The sequence below is a fragment of the Balaenoptera ricei genome, chromosome X, assembly GCF_028023285.1.
Source record: "Balaenoptera ricei isolate mBalRic1 chromosome X, mBalRic1.hap2, whole genome shotgun sequence".
Taxonomy (NCBI): Eukaryota; Metazoa; Chordata; class Mammalia; order Artiodactyla; family Balaenopteridae; genus Balaenoptera; species Balaenoptera ricei.
In genome coordinates this window covers 77,921,023-77,935,872 of record NC_082660.1, presented here as the reverse complement: position 1 = coordinate 77,935,872, position 14,850 = coordinate 77,921,023, and positions in this window count along the sequence as shown.

The following is a 14,850-nucleotide window of genomic DNA, read 5'->3' as shown; positions in this document are numbered from 1 at the left end:
ACCTAAGTGTCCATCCACAGATGAATGGATAAAGAAGATGTGGCACATATATACAATGAAATATTGCTCAGCCATAAAAGGAAACAAAATTGAGTTATTTGTAGTGAGGTGGTTGGACTTAGACTCTGTCATACAGGATGAAGTAAGTCAGAAAGAGAAAAACAATTACCATATGCTAAAACATATATATGGAATCTAAAAAAAAAGGTTCTGAAGAACCGAGGGGCAGTACAGGAATAAATACACAGACGTGGAGAATGGACTTGAGGATACAGGGAGGGGGAAGGGTAACCTTGGACAAAGTGGGAGAGTGGCATTGCTGTATATGCACTACCAAATTTAAAATAGTTAGTGGGAAGCAGCTGCATAGCACAAGGGGATCAGTTTGGCTCTTTGTGACCACCTAGAGGGGTGGGATAGGGATGGGGGGAGGGAGACGCAAGAGGGAGGGGATATGGGGATATATGTATATTTATAGCTGATTCCCTTTGTTATAAAGAAGAAATTAACACACCATTGTAAAGCAATTATACTCCAATAAAGTTGTTTTTAAAAAAGAAATAATGGAAAAAGATTAAATTGTACTCTTCTCTAAAGTGGAAATTCAAATGTAAATACAATTTGGAAAAAAAGTTTAACCTCACTAGTAATCAAATAACTATATTTTATAAGCAATTTCAGGCCATTTAAAAAATGTGTCAATTGACAGAGTTTATTAAGTGAGAAAACACAATGACAGAGGTGCTTAGTAAGTAGGGGTGCTCTCACAAATTGCCAAGGTAAGTAAAAATCAGTGGAATCTTACTGGAAATCAGTTTACAAAGAGCCTTATTTTTTTTCTTCCCTCTGTGTGTGTTTGTGTGTGTGTGTGTTTATGTGTAAAGACTGGCAGTATACTACCCAAATATCAATGGTAGGTGAAGAGGGGTTAATATAATAAAATAATTACATTTCTGATAATACAAGTAATTATCTTCAAATGTAGAAAGTTACAAATTCCAAAAAAAAACCCCACAAAACACAGGATTGATTTGATCTGGGTTGATTTTTTTTTTTTTTTGTGCTTTTCTGTATTTTATTATTCTGTAAATACTCATTTTTAAGCATAAGACTTTTAAAAACATGTTCATATTCTTTGATCCTTTAATTTGACTTCTGGAGGCAATATATGTTATGGAAATAATCTTAACTGCAGAAAAAATATTTGAATAAAAAACAAAAATAAATAAACAAGTGAACAAACTCCACTGCAATGTTTTTTCTAAGGAAAAGTGAGATTTGAAATTTTAAATAATAAGTTTAAGCAAATAGGTATACTCAGCTTGAGTTAAATCAACTGATTGAATATTAGTCAGTCGTTAAATGTCATGGAAGTTTTTAATAATACTGCAAAAATTGTTATGATAACTGACAGAAATCAGTAGTTGATGTAGTTAAGTTTTTAGAATAATCACATAAAATATTTTTAAAAAATAATTCCCCAATTGTGTTTTATGTCACTGTACAAAATTTGCTATTTTCTTCCAGGGAAAGGAGCAATATAAAAGTTACCTCTCAAAAGAGAAGAAAACGACCGAGGGAAAGTGTGCCAAAAGATGAAAAGAAAAGGAACCTCTAGCCCAAGGAACTGTAGGAATACGCATACATTCAGAAGATAATTGGGTATTGACATATGAGATCCATTCTTTTCCAGTTTTTAGCAGGGTTTCTGATTCACTCTTTATTTGGAAATCTGAAAAGAGACCACTGATATGGTGGGTGGTAATGGTGGTGGCGGTTGTAGCAGTAGTGATAACACAATTGTGACAAGGGTAAATAAATGAACCTGATGCAGTGCTTCTGATGCAACAAGGCCTTCAGATAGCATGCAGAAGTTCCCCATCTCTAGTGAGAAATAGAGATGTGTGGAAAGGATGAGTAGAGTAACAATCGAGACCTATGTCAGGATGAAGATGCCTTGTACTAGGAATGGGAGTGAGACTGGGAAAATGATCCAGGGATTATGCTGAATCAGCTGCTCAATAGCTATGGCTTCATCAGGGATGCAGTATCTTCACTCACATACACAACTCCATTGCCATAAAGTAATGTAAGCATCCCCCTCCCCATTTTTCCAGGTGCCTTCTTATAAAGAAAGTCACAGAAGGGGGCATCCTGAAAGTAAGAATTCATAGAAAAAAAGGTATTAGAAAAAAATGCTTCACTGACGAATACTGAAATATGGTAAACTGACAAGTTAGAACTTTATCTATATGTTTTAAATATTGCCATCCAACAAGTTGGGGGATTGGGATGGTTGGATCAGTTATAGGAGGTAGTTTTGCTGTTGTATTCATACCTTTCCTGTCAGATAATAGGCCTATATTCGTATTTCCTCTCACTCTAAGACCCAATAGTATACTACCCAATTAATGCCTATTGGAAGAAGCGATGTGTCTACTACTTCAGAGGCAGTTTAGTACATTTGTTAAACTTACTGGGCTACAGATTTGATTCCATTCATAAATCAGAAAGTTAACATCCTCAATCCTCAATTTCTTCAACTGTAAAATGGAGGTAATCACAGTATACACGACAACATTTAGTACAATTTTTAACATGTGATAAATGCTCAATTAATACTAGTTAGTGTTTTTTTATCAGTTTTGCTATGAAGTTCCAGGAAGGCACTACAAAGAATTTCAATGGGGTGTAAATACAAACCCTGGATTGATAGATTGATAGATATAAGTGAATAAATGACGATAAAGATTGGAGGGAAAGGGAAGTGGTAATAGTAGTAGCAGTAGTAGTAGTAGGTTCTGAGTGAAGGTAAAGGATCAGATTTTGTTGTTGATAATAAATAGAAGCAGTTTGAGGGAAAATTAGTTTGTGGAATTTTAAATTTCAAGGATTAAAAACAAATGTACAACTGAAAAGAGAGAACTAGCAACATGTTGCAAGTTATAAAAGATAAACCTGCTTTAGGAGGCCATATACATATAGATAATAAATTATTACTGACTTTTTGATATTAACACAATTATGTTTGTTACTAGCTCTACCCAAGAAATATTTTTAAATAAGACTGTTAAGAAAATATTTATCATAGTCTTGCTTCTCTGCCTTTCACCTAGACCTTGTATCTTAGCACTGATTTGCCTCACTATTTCATTTCCTAGGAAACTTTCACCTTGAACTGCAGAGTGGGAAATATTTGATGGGTGGTGCTGCAAACATTATTGCCCTCCTCAAAAAAGAATCAGGCTAAGGGCAATTTTATTATCCTTATTGATTATAGGATGATACAGTGTAAGTTACTAAGGAAACATAAACACAACTGTGGTAAATAACTAAGAATCTATATATTCATGGTGCCAAAACATCCTATTGAAGCAAAATCCATTGTTTTACTTAGAAAAACCTAAATTACTTGACTTTAAAAATAATCTAATCATTCCTTAAGAAACTACATTATATACTTTGTTTTTAATTTACTGTATTCTAGTAATTTTAGAATTCCAGGGAAACAAAAGAGCTATATTTTAATATTTTTTTTAGTTTGTAAGTAGGTGGACATTGTTCAAATTATTAGCATTTCTAAGTCAGTAATATCCTGGGGGCTATTTGAACGTAATGCCGTTTATTAATTACACTTATAATCCCTTTATTGTTTATGACAGCTATTTATTAAACTCTAGTATGAGATCATAATTACATTTTCAACTATTAGAAACAGATAATCATACTGTCTGATCACAGGTCCATGCTGTTACAATTAGAAAAAACAAAATGTGACTACGAGGCAACAACTGATAAAAATTCAAAGATAACTTGGAATATTTGGATCCCCACAAAATAGTACATCTTGGTATTTTAAGAAATAAAGTTGACAAATAAAATAAATTTGTAAAATTTTGTATGTATGTAAACTTATTTAACCCTCATTACTTAGTTTTCATCATTTGGCATCTGTTCTTTGTTTTGTTATAAATTATATTCCCTTTAAAATCATTAAATATTTGATACACCTGAATGATTTTACAAAGCCTTTTTGACTGCTTTATCTCCCATTTCATTTCCTTTAATACCTACACAAACTGGGAGCCACACAAAAATGACATTGTTGCCTTGACATATTACCGTATTATAGACATCAATAATTCCGCAAGCCAATCCTCACTGTGGTGATTGAAATTTCCAGGATGCTATCAATGGCACTTAAAAGATCTGAAATGTGATAGATTGTAAAGGTTGTACTTTAGCAATCTAATTCAGTGAAATAAGGACATGAAATAATTCACCAGTATATCCTGATGAGTAATCTAACAACCTAACTGACTTTTTAAAACCCAGACTCATGTTGGATGACTCTCTGAGGACAAGAATGCTATTTGTGGTATTCAAAGGGAGGAAGAAGTTAAATGAAAAATAACTTGATGAACTGTATATAAATAAACCACACACTATAGAAATATCTATAAATAGTATTAAACACAACATCAAATTAGCCATATACACTGAAGCTTATAAAGTAAATGAGGTTTAAAAATATTTGGGTCAGTATTAGGTACATTTTTCTTATTGGTAATTTAAATTCTTATTTAATAAGTGATGTGGTCAGATAATTTTCAGAATTTTTCCATCTTACCTTAGTAATGAAACCATATATATCAACAAAAACAGAGAAACTATAAATCTCATATTTTATGCCATTTATGGATATGACTGTGTTAACAATAATGTGCCTGTAAATTATAAAAAAGATTTTTCTAATGTCTTCTACTTTCATAAAATTATATTTTGCAAATTAACTCTTTTCATTATTTTTTGAAGCAGGGGTCCCAATGGCTCATCTTCCACTTTTGAACTATCAAAATAACCTAATATTGAATAGCATTAAACAAATCTATCAAATTCCAGCACCGAATTAAGTGTTTGACACATATAATCAAGTAACAATTACCAGAGTTCCAGATAATAGAAAAGTGGATATCTTATATATTTTCTAAAAGATTCTTGATGCTTCTATTTCTATTCACTTAAGACATGCATTGTTCAATTACCAAACTGAATATGATGACCCTAGGATAAGTCATTATTCAGTCATACTTCTAAATATTTCAATTTTGTAGTAAATGTCATTCTTTCCTTACAATTGGTAATGTGGAGGCAATGAATTATAGTTGGCCTGAGAGTATTCATAGATAATTTAAATTGCTCACTTTACTGAATATCTAAGCAGAAAATGTGTCTCCATTTGAAACAAAATTTGGTATTATTCTAGATATTGGTGTGTTGTGATATTTTTTCACCTCAAAATTTTTACATAGTTCTATCATCACATGTTTTGTAAAATTACAAGAGAAAATGTTTGTATGTGTTAAGCAGTAAGAGGGGTTGATTTATTGTAAAATTTCCATTTTTCTTCTTAAAAGTAATATGGCTTGTATAATCTATTCAAGAAAGAAGCATGTAAATAAAGATATTGTGTTATCATCAGAAAATGCCCAAATACAGCATAGCCATTTTGTCTCCACATTTTCCAAAATAAGGGTTTTCTTTTAGTGAAACATATTTCTAAAACTTCTTTACTCATTTTCTAAAATTAATGAGAAAAACATACATTGGTATATTCAAATATTTATTATTTACAAAGAAAATCACACAACTAAGAATTTTAAACTATATTATCACAAATTACAGGTACTGCAGTCCTTTTTAAGCAGCCTGTTATACTTTTTTCACTGTCTATAAATACAACACATAAAAACTCTTTATTACAGAATGCTTTATTAACATCGGAAGACAGTCTTATGACATGATCTATGGTTGATTGATTTGCCTGAGAGCCACTTTAACACTGAGGAAGATTATTTTTCTCTAGAAAGAATGACAGAATGTAATAAATCATTTCTTCCATCATCTTACATAGCAATGAAGTTAAGGCTATGAGTTGATAAGAATCTAAATCAGGAGATGATCCTTTGTATAAAAAAAATAGAAAATGCATAGACAGCTTTCTCATTTTGTGAATCTTCCAGTACTATAAATATATAATCACTAAAAATATGATGAAGTATGTGAAAATAATTTGAACTTGACTGAAACTGTTCTGAGCTCTTTGCCTTTCCATTGGCGCCTGCTTCAGATCCGTATTAAATATTGTTTTACAAAGTTTTCTATCTAAAACTTATGCTTGCATGAATATAATGATTTACTAATGTGCATTCAGCATCAATTCGTATTTTAAATAATTTGATAAGATAATGACAGTATAATGAAATATTCATCTGATATTATCAACTTATTATATCCATTGAATATATTGCGTATTTTCAAGTTCGATAGACTGTAAAAATTTCCTCTTAAATTCCAGTCATGCTTTCTGTATCTAGTTAATATGTCAAATTATCCCCTTATGTTCTGAAAAAAGTAATTCAGTCCTTTACAATACTTTTCTTTCTCCATAGTATTTGAGAGATTCGGGCATAAAAAAAATCATTTGATTTAAAATATATAAATAAACAAAACTGCAAAGAAAACTCATTCTGTTTACAGAAAGTCTTTTTTCCATCAATTACATATCATTTTTAAATGAAGCAACAAACTTTATCTTATAAAATCCTCCGTCAAATACCTAAATTTACCCCCTCAAAACAAAAACAAATAAAACACACAACAAATTGTACCTTGACAGGTATATTCCACTGGTGGATAAACTAGCTAAATCAGATGATACACTAAAGTAAGTATGTTGTACATTCTATTCTTGTATCTTATTTATTTTATGCCTCGTAGCTTGTACCTCTTAATCCCCTTCCCCTATTTTGCCCCTCCCTCCACTCGTCTCCCACCTGGTAACCACTAGTTTGTTTTCTGTATCTGTGAGTCTGTTTTGTTATATTCATTCATTTGTTTTATTTTTCAGAGTCCACATATAAGTGAAAACATACAGTATTTGTCTTTCTCTATCTTATTTCACTAAGCACAGTACCCTCCAAGGTCCATCCATGTTGTTGCAAATGGCAAAATTTCATTCATTTCATAGCTGAGTAATAGTCTATTGAATATATATATTCAATGGAATATATATATATTTTACATATATTTATAGCAGCATTGTAAATAATACTGCTATGAACATTGGGATGCATATATCTTTTCAAATTAGTTATTTTCACTTTCTTTGGATATATATCCAGGAGTGGAATTGCTGGATCATTTGGTAGTTCTATTTTTAATTTTTTGAGAAGCTTCCATATTATTATCCATAGTGGCTGTACCAATTTACATTTCCATCAATAGTGTACTAGTGTTCCCTTTTTTCAACATCTTCACCAACACTTGTTATTTGTCTTTTTGATGACTGCATGCTGACGGGTGTGAGGTAATAGTTCACTGCAGTTTTGACTTGCACTTCTCTAATGATTTAATGATGTTGAGCATCTTTTCATAAGCCTGTTGGTCATCTGTATGTCTTCTTTGGAAAAGTACCTGTACAGGACTTCTCCCAACTTTACAGTTTTAAATCATATAAATCTTTGTTGTAAAGAACTGTCCTGTACATTGTAGAATGTTTAGCAGCAAATTTGGTCTCTATCCATTATATGCTAGTAGCACACCCCAACCCAGTTGTGACAATCAAAAATATCTTTAGATATTTCCCCATGTCCCCTGGGTCAGGAGAGAGGGAAAAATCACATCTGATTGAAAAATCCCTGTGTTAGACAACTATGCCCAAAGAAAAGATGTTTTAATCGAATATACCATATGTTTTTATTGAACAAGCAACAGGCATATATGCCTAGGACACTGTCCCATTGAGAGCTTGATGAGGCTTTGGAAGAGATAAAGATTCCAGAAATAATGATAATGGATTCCTGATTTTATAATATGACATATCTGACTTCTGAAGAGGCATACCGTCTGTTAAAACACTTTCCCCTCTCAACAGTCCCACAAGATAGGTAAGGCCAGGGTTGTTTCTAGCTCCCCAACCCACAGCTTTGGTATGTGAGGAAACTGAAAGTCAAGTAAAAGTCAAGTTATTTGTTTAAGGGCCCACCATTTAACTAGAACTTGGATCCCCTAACTCTTAGGCCTATTTTTTTTTTTCATTAGATAATGGTACCAAAGCCTTTCTACTCTTAACTCTTCCACTTTCTGTGGCGTGGCAGATCAGAGGGAAATACTAGAGAACAATGACCCTTCATCCTTCCACTTTGTCCTTTTTTCTCTGCTCCTATAGATATGTAAGATATAAATATTAAAAGAGCTAGGATGGGAGAAAGTGCTCAGCAAATGTATAGCCCATTTCCCAAAGTCTAATGACTGCACACACGCTCCAAATCTAGGAGCCTGATGGTGTGAATTTTGATCATTGATTATGTCACTGTCTTTATGAAAGAGTGTTAATTATCCAACTGAAGAAATAAATTAACATGGGTTTCATTGTGTAATAAACACTCTTTTAGAGTGTGGTAGTTAACACTTCATCACAACCTAGAATGGAAATCAAACTAACATTTAGAGAAAAACTACAATGAGACAAACACTGGGCTAAAGACTCTGCATATATTACCAAATTGCCAGTTTTGTTTCCCAAATGCAAGGGTGATCAGACTGCAGAGTTTGACAGCAGAGTTAATGAGGCTACCTATTCTTATTGTCTCCTAGAGGATAGGAAAAGGGCGGCATATGAATTTTGGGGAGGTGTTCCTTAATATCTGTGTGAGGAGTAGTTGTTAAGCACACTCTAAGAGGCAAGCAGAAGGTTACGTTGCTTGATTTCATTGAAGAATCATGGAATTTCATGTTTCTACTCTAGAGGTCAGAAATTTAAGACTAATGGTACAAATTGATCTTATGATTGTGTTTATTTCTAGCCCACCCTGTTTTATTCCTTAATTTTACTGGTAACCAATATATAAATATCAGGAAATTTCCCATATAAATCTAGAGTTTTGGCTTCTCATGAAAAAAATTCAGGTTAGGCAACTCTTGCAACATTCCCTCATGGCAAAACTCAGGTCGAGGTGAGAAGCCTATGTCCCCATTAAAAAGACATGTGTTCTCCACTTCCCCTCAGAGCACACAGCTCCCTATTGCATTTCAACTCTTACAGACTCTTTGACTTTTCCTGCCTGGCCTATAGACTTTTGCATTTGCAACCTGTGAGTTCTGGAGTAATCCAAGCTGTTGATTTTAGCTACAGGTATGATTTTCCTCTCTTTGACTCACCTCTCTTTTTATACTTGTCTCTTAGATATCCATTAAAATATTTTCCTCCTCAGAATTCAAAATGGCAGCTATTCAGGTACATTTCACACTCATAAATTTAGAAAAACATGAGGGAAATTACTTAATTTAATAATATGCATGATAATTTGTACAGATTTTCTGATTGAAATATATGATAACTACTTTTGAACTAAAGCACTGGCAAATTACTGAGGTACAAGACACAGCATTAAAAGAAAATCTGATAGTGTCACCTTTTCTTATTTAATGAGATGTATACTTGCTAAAAATTTTTTAAAAGACCCAGATTTTTTTAAAATTAAATTTTGAGGGGGCTTCTGAAAGAATAACAGCAATCTCATTTTTTTCCATTACGATTTGAGAGGAGGAAGATAGGTAGTATGTTACCAAATTTCAAAATGAACAAGGAAAATGTTTCTGCTCATACTCTGTAAGGACCATTTATTTGTTCTGGGACAACTTAAACATTATTCAAAGATTTAGCAAAAGTATTTTATATGACTTGGCCCAGTAAAGCCGGACTCCTAGATAGAGATGGTTTAATAATCCAGTATAGATTGTACCAACAGATTGATCTTCTCCTTCTCTTAGAATATCGACCAGACAACTGACATAATGAACCTCTTTTGGATGACACATTTAGGGATGAATCACTTTTCAAAGTTTTAATAGTTATAATTCCAACTTCAAATGGTTCCATGGTATATGTCATTTAATAATATGCACATATGATTTACAGTAACTACATTTACATAATAGTTCTAATTCCTACTAACTTCCCTCATGGAAGAAAGCCCAATTTTAGTTGCATATTACCTTTTTATGATAGGAACTGTTGTTGATTTCTATCACAAACTTTCATTAAACCAAAAGCAAACTTGTTTTTTTTTTTTTCCTTTTATTCATTAAAACATAAATTTTTGTTTAGGGTTTACATCTTCAAGATTATTTTCTAAAGAGTTCTGTCAAATTAGGAAACCCATGCAATAAATAAAAATTGTATTATTGATGCCATTAGACATGAAGTTACTGAGGTATAGTGTTTAATCACTTGGGCGCTGTAGTCAGACATTTCTCTATGGATTATAGCCATGACTCTGATATTTAGTAGGTGTGTAACCTTCATCAAATTATTTAACCAATTCTGGCCTAAACGTTCTCATTTACAAAGGGCATAATAACACCTTCCTCACAAAATTGTTTTGAGTAATAAAGTAGTAATATATGTAAAGTTTTTACACAGATTATGCCACATAATTAGAGCTTCATAAATTCTTCTATTACATGATCTAGGTTCAGCATTGCTAGTCCTTTTGATTTTAATAGTGGACTCGTTCTTTAAAGGAAATTATGTAAGTGAATTAGTAAAAAAATGTTCCCTGTTCCTAGTTTTTCTACTGTCCTGAAGACTTAAAAATGATAAATTAAGTTTAAAACATTCCAGAGTACTGTCCATGAGATAGTTTCTATTTCAGTACAAATAAAATAATGTATAAGTGCATATATGCTTATGAATGCTTGTATGAACAAGGATATATATAGAATGAGATATACTAAGCTGTTAAACTCAAAAGAACACAATTGGGGAGTGGGTGGACTTTTGTCTTTAGCTTTATGTATCTTCGTATTGTTTTGTTTATCTGCTAATTTAAAAATTGCCAAATAAAGAAAAAAAAATTAAAGTACAGAGTAATAACCACCTCTCTTGTCCCAATTGGGAACATACAGGTATATAATAAAAGTCTCTTAATCTGTATCTACTTAACTAATTTACCGTATTTACCAATATTTTTCTTTCCTTCTTTAAAATCTAACAATAATCACTGTACACTGACATGTGCAGCAGACTACTCTGTATAATATGCTTATTCATTTCTTTTCCCAGCAGATGAGTTATATGCTTACCTAGAATTTATTCTATCTTTCCTCAAATCCTGTTATAGCATGTGTATGTATTAATGTAAGTACATATTTGCCTTTTATGTAAAATAATAAACATATGGGTGTGAAAAGGAATATATTATTTTCTTTTATCTAGCATTGCCAAATTTTATAGTCATAATATATAAAATGATATTTTGATATCAACTTGCTACAAATATAATTACATAATAGATGACAATATGTCTCAAACTTCCATTTCGTTTAATTTGAGCATTTATGACATTACTATTTTTTTTTTTCTTTTAAGATCTTAAGTTCTTTTTTTTTAAACATCTTTATTGGAGTATAATTGCTTTACAATGGTGTGCTAGTTTCTGTTTTATAACAAAGTGAATCAGTTATACATATACATATGTCCCCATATCTCTTCCCTCTTGCATCTCCCTCCCTCCCACCCTCCCTATCCCACCGCTCTAGGTGGTCACAAAGCATTTTTATAAAAAACGATGCTTTGGGAAGATTCAGTAAAAGTATGTCATTTAAAACTTTGTCGCAAAATCAGTTGTGATGGAATAAAGAGAAAAATTGTAAATCTGTAAAATTCTAGAAGCATTTTGTGTTCAGATAGATCTGTAAGTGTCCTTTAACTTCCTGTTCCTCTTTAAAGAAATTTAAATTTGTAGTGTAATGGATAATGGATATGATATGTGAAAAAAATTCTGTCAGCAGACTCACATTCAAAAATATCTTCTGTATATCAAAAACTAGTGAGTGAATGGATATTTAGGCATTTTACTAAGTAAAACACCAAAGTATAACGAGTATACTATATACTTTTTATTTGCTTTTAGTAACTTTGCTTTTAGTAACTTTAATGTATCATAATGTATCTTAATGTATCATAAAGTGAGGCTTCTACCACATGGATTTTGAGCTTACCACCATATCTCTGTACCAGGGACGATGGTTTAGGAAAGGTTACTCTGATACACCTATAAATAAAAGCCACCTGGATGACCTTGTTTGAGGCAGAAATTTATAGATTCATTATAAAATTCTTAATTCAAACTATTTACCCAAGGGAGATTAAAAGACAAAGATATCTCACAAGATCTTCCCACAGTTAAGTCAAGCATGCAAAAGTGTGCATTTGGAGCCCCGTTATTCCCCATGATTTACCCCCTCTCTCTGGAATTCTGTGCTCTAAAGTGCACACGTTTGCATATGCCTTCCACAATAAGAACTGCTCTATTTCTCTACTTTCTGTCAGCTTTCTACTTGCCCATGTGACAAAGTTAAGTAAAATTTTAAAATTATTGGGATTAATTGCAAGTAGATTCTATGGATTTCATTGCTGAAAATTAAAACAGGGTAATGCATATGTAGCATATTAACCAGAAAGAGATCATCATTTACATTTCAAAACTAATATTTTATTTTGGAAACTGGAAGATAATAAGTAGGCACATAAATAAGCAAAGTTGGAAAATGGTGCAAAAGTTCACTTTCATCTGAAGAATATGTTTTATAGCATTGTTGGATGTCCAAAAGAGAAGTCCAAACATCAAAGTGGAGAATCTGACAAGTTTTGATATTTTGCATCATTTCTAAATTATTATACCATGAAATGTCCCTCCCTTGTAGGAGATTTGAAAGGTCAGTGTGTAAAATAGGCACTTTTCCCTCAAGAGGAATAAAGGCAAATACGATTTTAAAAGTGCTTGTAGGTAGTAAATGAACTTGACATTTTTCTATTGCACATGTAGGTATAGTGTCAAGTTATGATACAAATGTGTACCAATTAGAAAGAAAAACTACTGTGTTAATGCATTTGACTCTTGGCTTTCTGTGAGTGTAAGAAAAGAATATGGCTTAATTTTAAATTTCAAATCATAGCTCTGGAATATTGCCTCCAATTGCATGATACTTTTCACCAAAATAAATAAATAAATAAATAAAAAACCACGTAATTATGTTTTTTTCAGGGATAAAGGGACTGAAATAGAGTCATAATCTCTCCTTTCAGGACAAATAAATTTATAAAAAGATATACCACTATATGAATATAAATATATATTTTACATATTTTATATATACTAGTATGTATATAAATATATAAATACAAATATATACATATATATATATGTATAGCGGTATCCATATCGTATATGTTTCCTGATGTGAGTCTCTGTGTGGATATGGATATTATTAGGCAATTCATTGGGGATGACCTGCTAGTTAGGAAGGCTTAGAATATGAATCAGAGTATCTGAGTAACTATTTTCCTGGTTTACAGTTCTGGACCTTGGGTGTTTGAACTAATAGACTGCCTAAAATTCTTTGGAAAATCCACTGGGAACAGATAGGTCATTGGGAAATAATAAAGAGGATATTGTTCCCTCAAAATGAGATTTGAAGGTCTCAATTACAGTGTCACAACAATGCCAACAACTTTCATTTCTAGGACATTCAAAAGGCAAAAGTGTTTGCAACTAGACTGCTCAGATCCTAGTAGGTTTAATTTGTTACAAGTTCCTGTCCTATGAAACAACTCTATTTGAGCTTACTAACTTGTTTTACACCCACATACTTTCAATTCAGTAAATTTTTATAGGGTGTGGTTACTATTCTTGGTGTTTGAGATATGTCGGTGAATGACATAGTCAATGATGCTTACCTGCATGGAACTTATATTTTAGCAAGGGGAACAAATATTAAACAATAAAAATAAGAAATAATGTAGGGTGTTATCAAGCAAATACCCAGAGGAAGAGCATTTCAGGCAGAACAGAAAGCTAGTATAAATGTCTTAATGTGAGGGCATTATTGGCTTATTAGAGTAGTGTGACTGCAACAGAGTGAATGTGGAGGAAAGTAGTAACAGACGAGATCAAAGAGAGATGGGATAAGTAGAGATGAGCAGATCATGAGGGATATTGTAGGCCATTGCACGGACTTAGAATTTTCCTCTGAGTAAAATGGATTTTGAGGAAAGAAATGACACAATCTGACTTACTAAAAGGTTTACTCTAACTACTGTGTGGAGTACACTATAGGGGAATAAAGAAAGAAGCAGGAAGGCTATCACAGGTTTCAGGAGAAGGATGATGGTGATTTAGACCAAAGTAAAAAAAAAAAAAAAAATGGAGGTAGTGAGAAATGTTTTAATTCAGGATATATTTTGAATGTATAACTAACAAGATTTCTATTGCAATGTACGAATGTGAAAGAAAACAAAAGAGTCAAAGACAACTCAAACGTGCTTGGCCTGAGCAATGGGAAGGATAGAGTCATCATAAAATGAGATGTGGAAAGTTTTGGGAGAAGTAAGTTATGAGGTAAAAAAGATCAAGGATTCAGTTTTGAACATGTTTAATTTGAGATGCCTATTAAACATAAAATCTTTTGATTTTATTACTCTTATATAAGGAATCACTTCATTAGCATGTGTTTAATCCAACTTATTTTACTATAGGAATTCCTAACTGAAATTAACTCAGATGTTATTATGAATATAATATGATATATAAGATATTACTTCAGGTTTCAGGCCACATCTAGTACAATAAGCAAGGTCAGACATAAGTAATTTGAAATATTGGCTCATTATATTACTTTTTTTCCAGTTTGGTGGAGATAAATATATTGCATAGATAATTTTGTTGTATTATCATAGAGTATTCAGAAACATTTTATATTTAAAATGCAAATTTATATATCATG